Genomic DNA, 13,617 nt, shown 5'->3' on the forward strand with positions numbered 1-13,617 from the left:
CCTGGCATACCATTACCCAAAAGAGATTCATTAGCCCTTCCTTCTTTTATCAGCTCCAGTTTCAACTGTTCAACCTTAAATCCCTCCCTTTCTAGAGCAATCTCTGTCTCCTTATGAAGCTTCTCTCTCTCAGTCTACTTTTAATCTCTCCTGCTCCAATTGAAACTGCCACTTCTCCCTCAATTTTTGCTCTTTCCTTCTCTAGTTCCATACATTGTTCAAACGACAGGTTACTTGTATGAAATTGTGGAGATACAAAACCAACAGTTTGAGGCTCAGCAGCTTCTGAAAGCTTTGCAGACACTGCTAGGCCCTCAACAATCTCCCTCATTTTGGCTTTTTTAGGCGTGTCCTCAACTTGACCAGCCCAAATGCTCTGCCAAATCAACTAGGTCTGCCTTAGTAAACTGCATCAAAGTGCTACGTGAAGGCCGTACCATGAACTCTGCAACCATAGGATTATCATGTTTGAGCTCCATGACTGAAGAGAAACTCCTAAACTACAACCTTATAGATAAAGCAACCAGAAAGACAATCCAGCTGTGCTTCCCACCCAATGAACAATCATAGAGGACAAACAGAAAAAGGAGCTTCCCCCTAAACTGCCTACTCAAAACTAAATAACTCAACCCTAGGCTTCATGTGCATACTGGTGGTGGGTACTTATGCACCTGTATACCGCTTGCTTCAGAAAAGGCTGGCTGCCTCCACCCAAGCTACGGCAGTGCCCCCCGAGACAACTGCTCTAATCACACGGATAACACACAAAAACAACAAAACCAGCTAAAAAACAAGAAAACCAACGAATACCCCTAATGAGGAAGCGTTGCTTATTCCTACTGGGGAAATGACTTTAGCTCCAGTCAGCTAGCAGTGACATAACTAGCAGGCAATATTCATCCCCATGATTGCACATTGGCTGTGAACAGCACTTACCGATTATCACTGTGGTGCTTCCCTGTATTTCACTTCTTCAATTTGCAACAACAAAAAAAGTTTAACCCAATATTAACCAAATAAAGCATAAACCAAAAAACAATTACCGTGTCTCCCCCAACAACTGGCCCCCTGCAAAACTATGCCTCAGAATTTAAGTCTAGGGTATTTGTTTTAGACAAAACAATGTCAAATCCAAAACTATAAAAACTAGGTCCACAATTGGACGAGCCCTCATTTGTTATGACCGCTCGTTATGTCATAACAAAAAAGGGGAGACCACACGGTAAAGAACTTGGTTAAACAGTAATTTTAATTTAAATAATCAAAAAAAGAGAAACTGAACAGGCCCGGCAGCTGCCATCCAGGCAGGAGTGGAGAGAGAGTTGAACCAGCTGTGAAGCCATGCTTTATGGCCTCCTCTCCAGGTGAAGCCAATCTGCTAATGAGAAGGGAGGAGAGTTAGGCAAGGGCAAGCACAATTCAAAATGGGAGGGGCAAGGCTAGGAGAGGGAGAGCAAGAAAGCCACTCCCAAACGAGCAAGGAGAGAGAGACACACACCCACATAGGCCAGGCTACTAATATGCACTGTATTATTAAATAAAAAAAAATAAATTGGTGGACAAGCCTGTTACTGTGTACATGGCCTATAGCAAGACATGCTGGGCACCCGAGAGTGTACTCTCTTTCTCCACCATCTATTACACCGACTCTGATGTTTGCAAAAAGCTGCATTGCTTTATCTCAACCATCTCAATTCTCATCTGGAACAGCCTGAAGGATCAGGGTCCATCTCTGTGGCTGAAGTCACTGAGGTGGTAGGCATGTAGTTATCTCAGTCATTAAATTATATTATGTGGGGTTTGCATGTGAAGTAATGGAGAATGCATTTAAATAAAATATAAATGAGCTTCCCACAAAGCAGCTGTAAAGGTAATATATATATATATATATATATATATAGGCAATTATTAGTTAGCAAGCAAGCTTGCTTCCTCAGGAATCAAACACAGAGACCAAAAAGTTTTTAGAAATGTTTTTTTTTTTTTTTTTACACATTTACTGTTTCCCTCTCTAAGACCACAATCTAAGCACTACATATCTGACAGCAGTATCAGCATCAGTGTTTATTGTGAAATATAACAAAATTGTTATCCGCTGTTTAATTTGTATTACTGTAAAGTAAGACATTGGAAGACATATCATCCTACAATCACCCAACCAACTGCTAGTGTATATACATTAGGCCTATATATGCTATTTCCGATATATTGTTGTCAGCACATATATACAAAAAAGAAACAAACAGCGTAAGTTTGTAAAAAAAACTTTTTTGTTCTTTCTGTAGTTTTTCAAGAAATGATCATGCCAGCACATGATTATACTTCCACAACTTCAAATAATATTGATACAATGTGTACATTTTTGCGATGCAAATTACTACAATTTAATACTGGCTGACTATGTCCGAATATTCTGAATTAATCGCATTGTAAATCATAGGAAATGATTGAAACAGATTGTCACACGTCAAGCGTGACACCCCAGGGAGAGAGATGTGACAGTGCCAGGGAACACGTTGTCTGTCGCATGGAGAGAGAGAGCCCACCCACACAAACTCAAAATAAAATAAACTGACACCTCCCCCCTTCCCCCTCACGGGTTCCGGGCAAAAACAATAAACAAAAATAACAAGCTAAAATAACAAAAGTAAAACAGAACAGCAACTCTTCAGTTCCCTACAAGGGTGTAGATAAAATTTCAGAAGTGGTAGTGACATTTAAGGCGGGAGGCCTGGAGGTCCTCCTCCAGAAAAAAAAAATTGGTCACTGCATACAATTTCCTGAATTTTTACAATATTTGTCTTAACTTCTGGCACCTCTAATATGAGTAGTTTTACTGATAGAACCCAATTTTTGATGGTACATATTTTTTTTGAGCTTGGCAGGTATAAATAACATGGTGTATATACTGTAGGTTTAGTGATAACTTGACATTTGACTTCATGGCCACCAAATTTAGCGTTTTGCACATAAATATACAAACACTGTATTACACTCGTACTAACTTGAAACTTAAGTTGATAAACATTAAAGGAGATCTTACAGCATGCATCTGTATCAATTGCATTTTCTTTGTTGTTTTATCATTGGCTGGGTATCACAAATATGATCTCCACTTTCCCTCAAAACTGGCTCAACTTCCTCCTGCTTGAGCAAACATGACATGACAAAATCATCTACTAAAATACCATCCAATAAGAGTCTAAATAGCTTACATGTAGGCCTATCCTAAAAATGACAACTTGTAACATACCCAGTTTAGGTTTCAATTGTTATTAATAACATAGCCAAGCTACATCTTTCTCCAATTAGTCTAGTCATGGAGTTCTACGTGCCCAGTCTTTCTCCTTATAATATGCAGATTGATATACATATCAATGCAAATATTCTACTGTAGGCCTACAATGATAAAATGAATGAAATTTTTTCCCCCCAGTTATTTATTTTTCCCAATCCATAGAAATCAAGAATAGGCCTAATCAATATTCACTTTGAATCACAGGATTAGGATATATTCTATGCAATATCTTGAAAGACACCTCTCCAACTAGGGTTAGGGTTTTGACGGGTTGGACCCAAGTGCAGAGTAAAAAGGAGACCTTCAGCCCCTCAGCCGAGACCCCTCAAAAGAAGCAGGCCAGGGATCCACTGGCTGAGCGGCTGAAGGTCTGGCAGACCGGGAGGCAGCCTGACCACCACGCCTCCGTGACCGCCTGCCCTGGGCTCTGGGAGGCTCAAGGGCGAACACCGGCTCGAGCTCCCAGTCGCTAGGCGGCGAGTCCTCGGGGTCACTCCACATCAGGGGCATATTTAAAAAAATTAAAAAAAAACACAGGGAAAGGGGGAGAAAAAAGAAAAAACTCCACTGGGTCCAGTACTGGCTGGTTCCAGTACTGGCTGGTTCCTTCTGTTAGGGTTTTGATGGGTTGGACCCAAGTGCAGAGTAAAAAGGAGACTCAAAGGTAAATGAAACGAAGACTTTACTTATTACAAAAACAAACAGGAACAAACAAAAGGCCACAAGGGGCAATAACAAATGAAAACTCAAAAATACTTAACAAAAACACAAGCATAGAAACTCAAAGTCAAAACACTGGAAACACATAACGAGGGCAGAAAACAGTAAACCGAAACAGTCAGGCAGAAATCAAGCAGGGCAAAACACAAGCAGATGGAACACATAGGCAGAAACACAAATGAAACGCACACGCACAAGCAGGACCGAAGCGGGCAGAATACACACAGTCAGAAACGAACAAAAGGAACCAGCACCCGAGTCAAGGGGACAAGGAACTTAAATAAACAAGACACAGGTGAACTCAATATATAATCAAACGAGAGGGAAGGGATAACGAGAGGCAGGTGGGGACGATGATTAAATAATGCGACAATAATGGAAAACAATAATACAATTAACACGGGAAACCAATGAGGGAATGAACAGAAATACAAAAACTGAGAAGTACCGCCAACTGGCAGCCCAAAAAGGAAAAATAGAAACATAAAGACAGAACCATGACATAATCACCTCAATTAAGCTGGCCTGTTCCCTGTGCCTTGATCCAGCGGCTGCATTGGTTTGGGTCTGTCAAAAAATAGCAGTGTGTGTGCATTTATTAGCTAACGTTAGAAATTAGTCCAAGATCATGATACAAATGTAGCTAACTTTGTTGATCACTAACGTTACTGTGACATATAGAATCAAACAATGATAAACTACTCGAACAGGGCATATCGGATAACGTTAACGTTACAGCATACAGGGAATTCATTATTCTCAATCTGATGATGCTAACTAACGTTAGCTAATTTGGATAACGTTAACATTAGCTAGCTACACTTTAAGAAGACATCTCTCTGACTAAACTAATGGTGACAAGCAGTGTACCTAGCTAACGTTAGTTGGACAGATCACAAAACAATCACAAGAAAGTGATCATATTGTTTCATCACTCACTGTGTTTTGGAAATATGACCGAATGTCAATTTTTTTCTTTTTTTCGAAATCTTGACTGGCATAGGACTCTAGCTTCTTGCTCGCCAGCTAAAATATGCGCGTAGTAGTAGGCAGACCCTTTGAAAGAGAGAGTTGCGACACTCTTTGATCTCGGCGCCATGCGATCACGTGGTTCATGTAGCTCTCAATAGTTCCAAACAAATCTGCACTTTCAACCTGTTTGAATGGTTTTCAGCGGGACAGACAGTAGCAGTGACTATATTTACAGCAATGTTCAGTAAATATCAGCACATAATGTGCATTGATTACTGTTGTGTTTTATCATTTATATGTCTGATACTTTATTATTATTATTATTATTATTTACATTTATTTATATGATATTACATACTTTATATCACTAGGTGGCAATATCATAAAGCAGAGGTAGAGATTGTTACGATACTATGCTACTATGCCAGCTACTGAGGACTATTGTTTTACTTTACATTTAACGTTAGCCTGTTGAAGTAAACAACACTTGTTAAACACTCCATCCCGCCAAGTTACGCATTGGCGGGGGCATGCCCCATACCTATACAGCACCGAGAGTTTGGCACTTTTCAGGGTTCCCCATAGAAATAACCACAACAGCCACAGACACTCAGCCCTTAAAAACATGAAATTATGTACATTCTCACCCCATTTCAACAGACAGAATTCATAAACAACTTCACATGTCCACACAATAAAGCCCCAAACTAAGGGGATTTTGCGTTTTCTCCTTCTTCTTCTTCTTCTTCTTCTTCTTATTTTTCCTGCCGCCTATCCCACTAACAACATGTCTCCCCATTGGACATTTTACCGACACCAGCCAAATCTTCACCTACACGACCCAATGAAAAACTTGCATACACACGCAAAATACCCATACCTTTTTATTCTGAAACATTTCCAGTTTAAACAGCTAGTCTGCTGTGGCCTAGAGGGCAAGGTTACAGTCTTGGGAACACAGGGTTCTAGGTTCAAGCCCAGCTAGGAACATGTTTCTTTAACCTGCTTTTACCCTTACTGATAATTGTCTACTACTTCTCAATTATTGCTTTTGCACCATATCTACCCGCCGTTCACCGAACGTATACACTACAATATTGCAAAGCCATATGTATTCAACGGGAGCTCTTCTGTGCTTACTGGCCTGTGTTCTTCTTTAAAACCACGGACAGGTTTGCTAATGATATTTCAAGCATTGCATAGCTATGTCATGGTGCTGCACTAACAAAGTCACAGACTGGTAAACCTCTGGTAAAGGATTGAATCCCGCCTCGCCCTCAGGCAGATACTTTCCTCTTTTACACTAATGTTTTCTTACGCTTATATTTGCTTTACCAAAACTCACTCACGGCCAACCATATGCATTTCATGACGGCAAATGTATTCCTTTTATAAAAAAGTTACACCAGTTCACCACTCTGCCATTTCTACTAACTATATTTCTTCACTTGGCTACCGTACAAAACCTTCTTATCAGCAAACGCCACGTTTCTACATTCATGTAACCTCGCCCTGTTCTCTATCTAGCCACATACAAACAATTACTACATATGTACGTTCTGCAACTCCCCATTAAAACATTACACTTAAAATCATGACTCACACATAATTATAAATACTAGTACTGAACATGAGAAAAGCACACCAGAAATGGCTTAAATGAAGCAAGACATTTGTACATTTTACTATACTAACGCAGATTACTTTATATTCATAATTTTGGAAGAAATAAAGTGCCACAAATGTAATTGTTTTGACAAAAAATCAAAAATGAATTTGCACTTTTTAAGTTTGCAATGAAATACTGAGAGATTGCATATATAAAGCAGGTTAAACTATACATGTGCTAGATCAAAAACGTCTTGACCACAAGTTCATAAAATCTAAGGGTGGATATGTAGAACTACTATACATGTATGAAGCAAAAACTAAGCAGTGTACCTAGCGTCTCCAAATCTATCCAAAATGTCTAAATTATGCATTGCTGTAAATCACAACATATTCATGTATTTAACTACAAATCAACTGTTTAGAAAAATCACTGTTGCATAATTTTCAAGTGGGAATGACAAGCTTTCAGTCAATACAGTGGTCTAAAATATCTACGGGTCCAGAAACATATCCAAAATCTCTCCAAAATTGAATAAAATGCTTTTTGTCCATTACAAAGCATATACACAAGCCCCTTATGAAGGTTTAAGATGAAACATTGCTATCAGATTAAAAAACGAATGTAAAAATATTGTCACACAATGCGGTACAGTACCTAAATGTGTAATAATTAACTCATGTGTATTTCTATACTCTGTACTCTCGAACGTTTTCTTGTATGGGGATGGGACGCCATAAAAAATAATTTTCAACCATTCACCACATTTTGGCAATGTTCCAACTCTCACGTCATCACTGTTGCATGCTTCACAAAAACTATAACACTACCATCTAACGCTTACATTACAGTGTGAAATATCCACATTATATAACACCACTAACCTATTTAAAGATACTCAATTTCAGAAATAACATATATAACCGAAATATTTTGAGCAGTAGCAATGATGAAATCTTTTTACATAGCAATGATGAAATCTCATCTATGTTCAGTAGATGGAGACAGAGACATTATCAATGATACTGTTCTATTCGCTTCTGTTTTGCTCCAGAAAACGATGTCAGCTAGGTCTATCAGCAAACATATGGCTTAGATATGTCCAGAAGTCTTCAATAATAATAGTATTTTCCAAGAAATTACAAGATATCGTTGACCACGTTTCATTCATATTTTTCTGCTAACATAGAGTGAATGCGTAAGTGAATGCGATGCTAAGAATATTTTCTGTTATGCTGGCCTATAAAACGCTATTCCAAAAGCAGAATTAGACATGTTATACATCGTTAGAAAGCTTATACTCTCACCTACTGAATAAATGAATTGTCAATCAAGCCAGACTGTACTAAAAAGGGCGACGATGCCGTAAACAACAGGTGTGGTATTATGCACAGCTATTTTGGAAGATACCCAGGCGTCACAAATGCGCGTATATTTCCCAAACGGATTGTCCAAGACAATATATGACCACGCAGTCTCAAAATGGACATCTCTACACGTAAAACCAACAGTAAGATTGTATATTTATTCAATATTTAGTCCCAGATATTGACTGTAGAATGACATGGTATCATTTTTAAAAACTTTTTCTTGTTTATTTCATTATTCAGTGAGCAGTGTTTTCACTGCTGTATAGGCATATCTTAGGGCTATTGTCGGGTTTATCTTGTTGCTATGACGGAATATGATTTTTTAGTGGTGAAAGAATATTTTTATGAATGCCAAGATAGACAATATTGTCCATTATGTCAAGGATGGAGGGTGTTTTGTAGATGGGACTGCAGGGAGGGAGTGCGTGTTAAATGAACAACCAGAGCGACAATGGTGGGGCTGCGAAACTCCGTTTTCGGCATAGGTGTCGTGTATCATCTACTAATGAAACTAAAACAACGCGTTTCTGTTTTTAACTCACACTTTGGTTGCAGTAGCACCGAATGTTTGAGTTTAGTACTCTCGGCACCCGGGCGTGCCGACCACTAGGGGCTTTGCGCTAAGAGGTTAAAGACAACAAAGTGAAAGTATTGGAGCGGCCATCAAAAGCCCTGACCTGAATCCCATAGAAAATTTGTGGACTTAACTGAAAAAGCATGTCCGAGCAAGGAGGCCAACAAACCTGACTGAGTTACACCAGTTCTGTCAGGAAAAATGGGCAAAAATTCCGGCAAAGTATTATGAGAAGCTTGTAGAAGGCTACCCCAAGCGTTTTATTCAAGTTAAGCAATTAAAAGGCAATGCCACCAAATAGTAACAAAGTGTATGTAAACTTTTGACCCGCTGATAATCTGATATAGTACATAAAAGCTGAAATAAATCTGTCTCTAAGCTATTATTTTGAAATTACCTTTTATGGAAATAAAGTAGATACTCTAATTGACTTAACGCAGGAAATGTATGGTACATGAAATGTGTGGAGTTGTGAAAAATTGAGTTTGAATGCCTTTAGCCTAGGTGTAAACTGTAAGCTGTATGTAAACTTTTGTCCTTAACTGTAGATAATACAATATATACAGCAAGTACAACAATAACATTACATTACATTTATAATATTATGATATTTGATGCATCATATTTCAACATCTTTTGCATTAATGTCGAAAAATCCCAACTTCTGAAAACTAGATAGATATTAACTGCAGTGTACTCATCATAAGGTTTAGTTTAGATGTATTTTTTTGAATACATGTACAGACTCTGTTCTCTTTGCCGTCACCCCCAGAGACAAGAATCGACCAGGTAAGATTGGGTTGGATGTCCTTATATTGTATAATATTTGTCATTTCATTCCAGCACTGGTGTCTGATTGGATATCATTAAAAGGTGGTGCGGGCATCTGATTTGATGTCATTGGATGTCAATGGCAGTGCTGTTATCTGACTGGATTCCAGTAAAAGCAGTGCTGTTATCTGGTTGGATGTCATCAAAGGTCAACGCAATTATCTGAATGGATGTCAATGGAGGTCATCAAAGATCAGCACAGTATCAGTGTTATCATTGATTGTGAGGTTCAGTGCTTACTGGCAGGTAGCTGGGCAGATGGGATTCTCAGACTTTATGGATTGAGTTTCACAGGGAGCGATCTGTCAGATAGTGTCTCTGTGCTCAGCACTCCAGTGACTATGTGTCAGGCGACGGGTGGGTAGGACCCAAACTCAGAGTGAAAAAACTCAAAACTCCAAATGGTAAATTCAAACAAAGACTTTGCTTTGCAAACAGGTCACAGAAAAACTGGGGAACGAAAACAAGGCCACACAGGGCACTTTCAAAAAACACAAGAGGTTCTTCAAAAACCAAAAACAGGAGAATTTCCAAAAACCAAAAAACCAGCAGAAAAACGTAACATGGGCAGGGCAGAACTCACAGAACAGAGCAAGGGCAGAAACACACAGGCAGATGTTCACGGGGGGAAACACACAGGCAGAAACACACGTGGAAACACTAGCAGAAAACGCAGGCCGAAACACAAGGAACCAGCACCTGAGTCATGGAAGCAGAGAACTTAAATAGACAGGGAAACTAATAAGACACAGGTGAACACAAAGAACAATCAAACCAAAGAGGGAGGGGATAACAAGACACACCACAACACAAACAGAAACAATGATTGAATAATTGAAAACCATAATGTGGCCCAGAAAAGGAAAAACAGAAACAAAAGGCAGAATCCTGACAGTACCTCCCCCCCCCCCCCCCCTTAAAGGACGTCTCCTGACATCCCAGAAGACTGACCTGGGGAGGGGGTGACGCTGGGCTGGGCAGGAGGCTTCTCCTGGATTCTGGGCGGGGCAGGCAGCTCCTGCTGGGCTCTGGACTGGACAGGCGACTCCTGCTGGGCTTGGGACTGGACAGGCAGCTCCTGCTGGGCTCTGGACTGGACAGGCGGCTCCTGCTGGGCTTGGGACTGGACAGGCGGCTCCTGCTGGGCTCTGGACTGGACAGGCGGCTCCTGCTGGGCTCTGGACTGGACAGGCGGCTCCTGCTGGGCTCTGGACTGGACAGGCGGCTCCTGCTGGGCTCTGGACTGGACAGGCGGCTCCTGCTGGGCTTGGGACTTCAAACAGAGACTTAGCTTTGCAAACAGGTCACAGAAAAACTGGGGAACAAAAACAAGGCCACGCAGGGCACTTTCAAAAAACACAAGAGGTTCTTCAAAAACCAAAAACAGGAGAATTTCCAAAAACCAAAAAACTAGCTGAAAAACAAAACACGGGCAGGGCAGAACTCACAGAACAGAGCACGGGCAGAAACACACAGGCAGATATTCACAGGGGGAAACACACGTGGAAACATGGTATTAATGTGCCTTTATTGCACAATCATGTCAGTACAGTGCATATCAATCAATAAAATATCAACAAACAAAAAAAAAATCACAAAAAAATACCCAAACCCCTACAGAAAACAACAAAAAGGCCATTCATTTTAACAAACTTTTTTCCATTTCTTTTACAATGCCGCCATCTAGTGGAAACCCAAAATAATTACTTTCCACCTTTCTTTGGCGGAGTTGTACCCACACTTTTCAATTTGCAACTTAAACCTCCATTCCGACTCTGCTTTGACCCACTCCAAAATCCTTCTTGCTCTCGTTTCTGCCCGTGATTTTACAACGACGCATCATGCATCCCACAATCCCTTTTTAAACAAAGACAAAACCAAAAGAACCAAGACCCGATCCTGTGCCCCCACCCTCTGCCACCCCTCCCCAAACAGAACCCCCTTCCCGTCAACCCCCTCAAAACGATAAAGTGCTTTTGTGCCTCTGCCCACACTTCCTGCGCAAAACCACATTATCAAAACACATGATATACAGTTTCAACCCTAAAACAATACAACCTAGGACAAAACTGAACACTAGATATCCCATGTCTGACAAGAATTTCTCCCACTGGTAACCTATTCAAAACGATTAGCCAATTCAAATCTCTTAACTTATTCCCAAACGACTTATGTTGCATCCTTAACCACACCTCCCTGGCTACCCCCAAAGGCCTTACCGGCTTCAACTTACCTCATAAAATGTCATAAAGACGCCTATGTGACACAGCCAAGACTGGGTCACGGCACTCCTCATGGCGCCTGGACCACATGAGGGCATGCCTGTAGTGCCCAGGAACCGTCTCTGCCCTCGGGACCGTGTTGTCCCAGGCACACAGATGTCCCATAAACGAAGAAAACCGAAATCTTACAAACAACTTAAACTTACGCTGAATGGGCCAGACCAATGAAACACATAAATTACAAAAGAACAACACATCAACTTTTAATGGAAAACAAGGAACGCTCCGGCCCCCCTCCTCCACAGACTGGTACATTTGGGCCCTCTGAGCACATTCATGGAAACCCCACAAGAACTTAAAAATCGCCCTGGTCAGGCCCTTACGGAGTTGCGGTGCCAAGGGAAAAACTTAACTTAAAGACCAAAGAAGGCAGCACATCTGCCTTCAAAACTAAAACTTTGCGAGATAACGTTAACTTCCTCTGTTGCCAAAGCCTCAACTTCCTCTTAGCCTTGGCTATCCTCCCAACCAGTTACTAAAAGCACTGTCCCTTTCATGAAAATCCACCCCCAAAATCCTCAGAGGGCCATCACCAAATGCGATGCGATCCCCCCCAAGACCACTTTCCTCCCAGCCCACGCTCCAAAACACACTCCCTTAGATTTTCCCAGAGCCAGAAGCCCTTGAAAACCAGCCCACCACCCTCAGGGTCTCCTCCACACTCCTGTCAGAGGTTAAGAACAGTGACACATCATCCGCATAAAATGAGATCTTTAGCTGCCCCCCCCCCCCGCCAACTGGAACCCACAAACGCTCTACCCTGGCGTTTGCTCAAAGAGCAGCTGCCAAGGGCTCCAAATACAAAACATAAAGCATGGGGGACAGAGGACACCCCTGCCGAACTCCCCTCGTCTGACAAATAAAATCACCTAAGTGCCCATTCACCTTAACCCGACTCCCTACCCCTAAATACAAAATCCTCAACCACCGTAAAAGTGACCCCCAAAACCAAACCATTCTAAACCTGAAACAAAAAAGAGCGACTAACTCAATCAAAGGCCTTCTCCTGATCCAAACTAAGCAAGGCCTGGGGAAGGCCCCTATCCTCCACCCAACTCAACGAATCTCGTACCAACTGTAAATGAAAACATATGGACCTACCCTCCACGCCACAGGTCTGGTCCTCGTGAACTATATGTGGCATGGCCGTACTTAGCCGAAGCGCTAATACTCGAGCGAGGAGCTTGTAATCGACCCCTAACAATGTCAGGAGCCACCAGTTGCCCAGCTCCTCCGGATCCTCCTTCTTAAATAAAAGTGAAACGATACCCTCCCTCATCGAAGAACTCAACTCCCCTCTATTAAACAAATCCTGAAAACCTAAAACAAGGTCAGGCCCTAAAATATCCCAAAATTCTAAATAAAACTCCTTAGGTATGCTATCCCTCCCTGGAACTTTATAGTTCTTCATCTCCTTTATGGCCAGTGTGCTCCTTTAAAGAAATGGGGAGCTCCAATATGGCCCTGACCGCCTCCAGCACCCTAGCTTCTAAAAACCCCAATAACTCATCCCCCGCCCCCTCCTCCACCTCCTGTGCCTCAAACAAACGGCGATATACCCTGTGGCAACTTTAGGCATGCCCCGTGGATCCTTACGAACCACCCCATCATCCCCCTTGAACCCTGGTATCATAGCCCCTGCAGAGGCTACCTTCACAGTTTTAAAAAAGGCGCTGCATTGCTCGCCTTTTTCGAATATTTCCTTATACGCTTTGAATCTATATTCTTTTGCCCGAGCCTCGCACCAACTCCTCTGCCACCACATCAGCCGTTCAACTTCCCCAGTGTCTAAATCCCCTCCCCTGTTCCATATACCGTATAGATCTTGCAACCTCCGCCGCACCGTTTGGAAGGTACTCAGCTCACCCCTCTTTCTCCACCTGTAGTAGAGCTTTGCAAAGGATGCTACTTTCATCTTTACTCCCTCTCACCAATCAGTAACTGAATTAAAATAAGGCCGA

The sequence above is a fragment of the Anguilla rostrata genome, chromosome 2 (assembly GCF_018555375.3).
Source record: "Anguilla rostrata isolate EN2019 chromosome 2, ASM1855537v3, whole genome shotgun sequence".
Classification (NCBI taxonomy): Eukaryota; Metazoa; Chordata; class Actinopteri; order Anguilliformes; family Anguillidae; genus Anguilla; species Anguilla rostrata.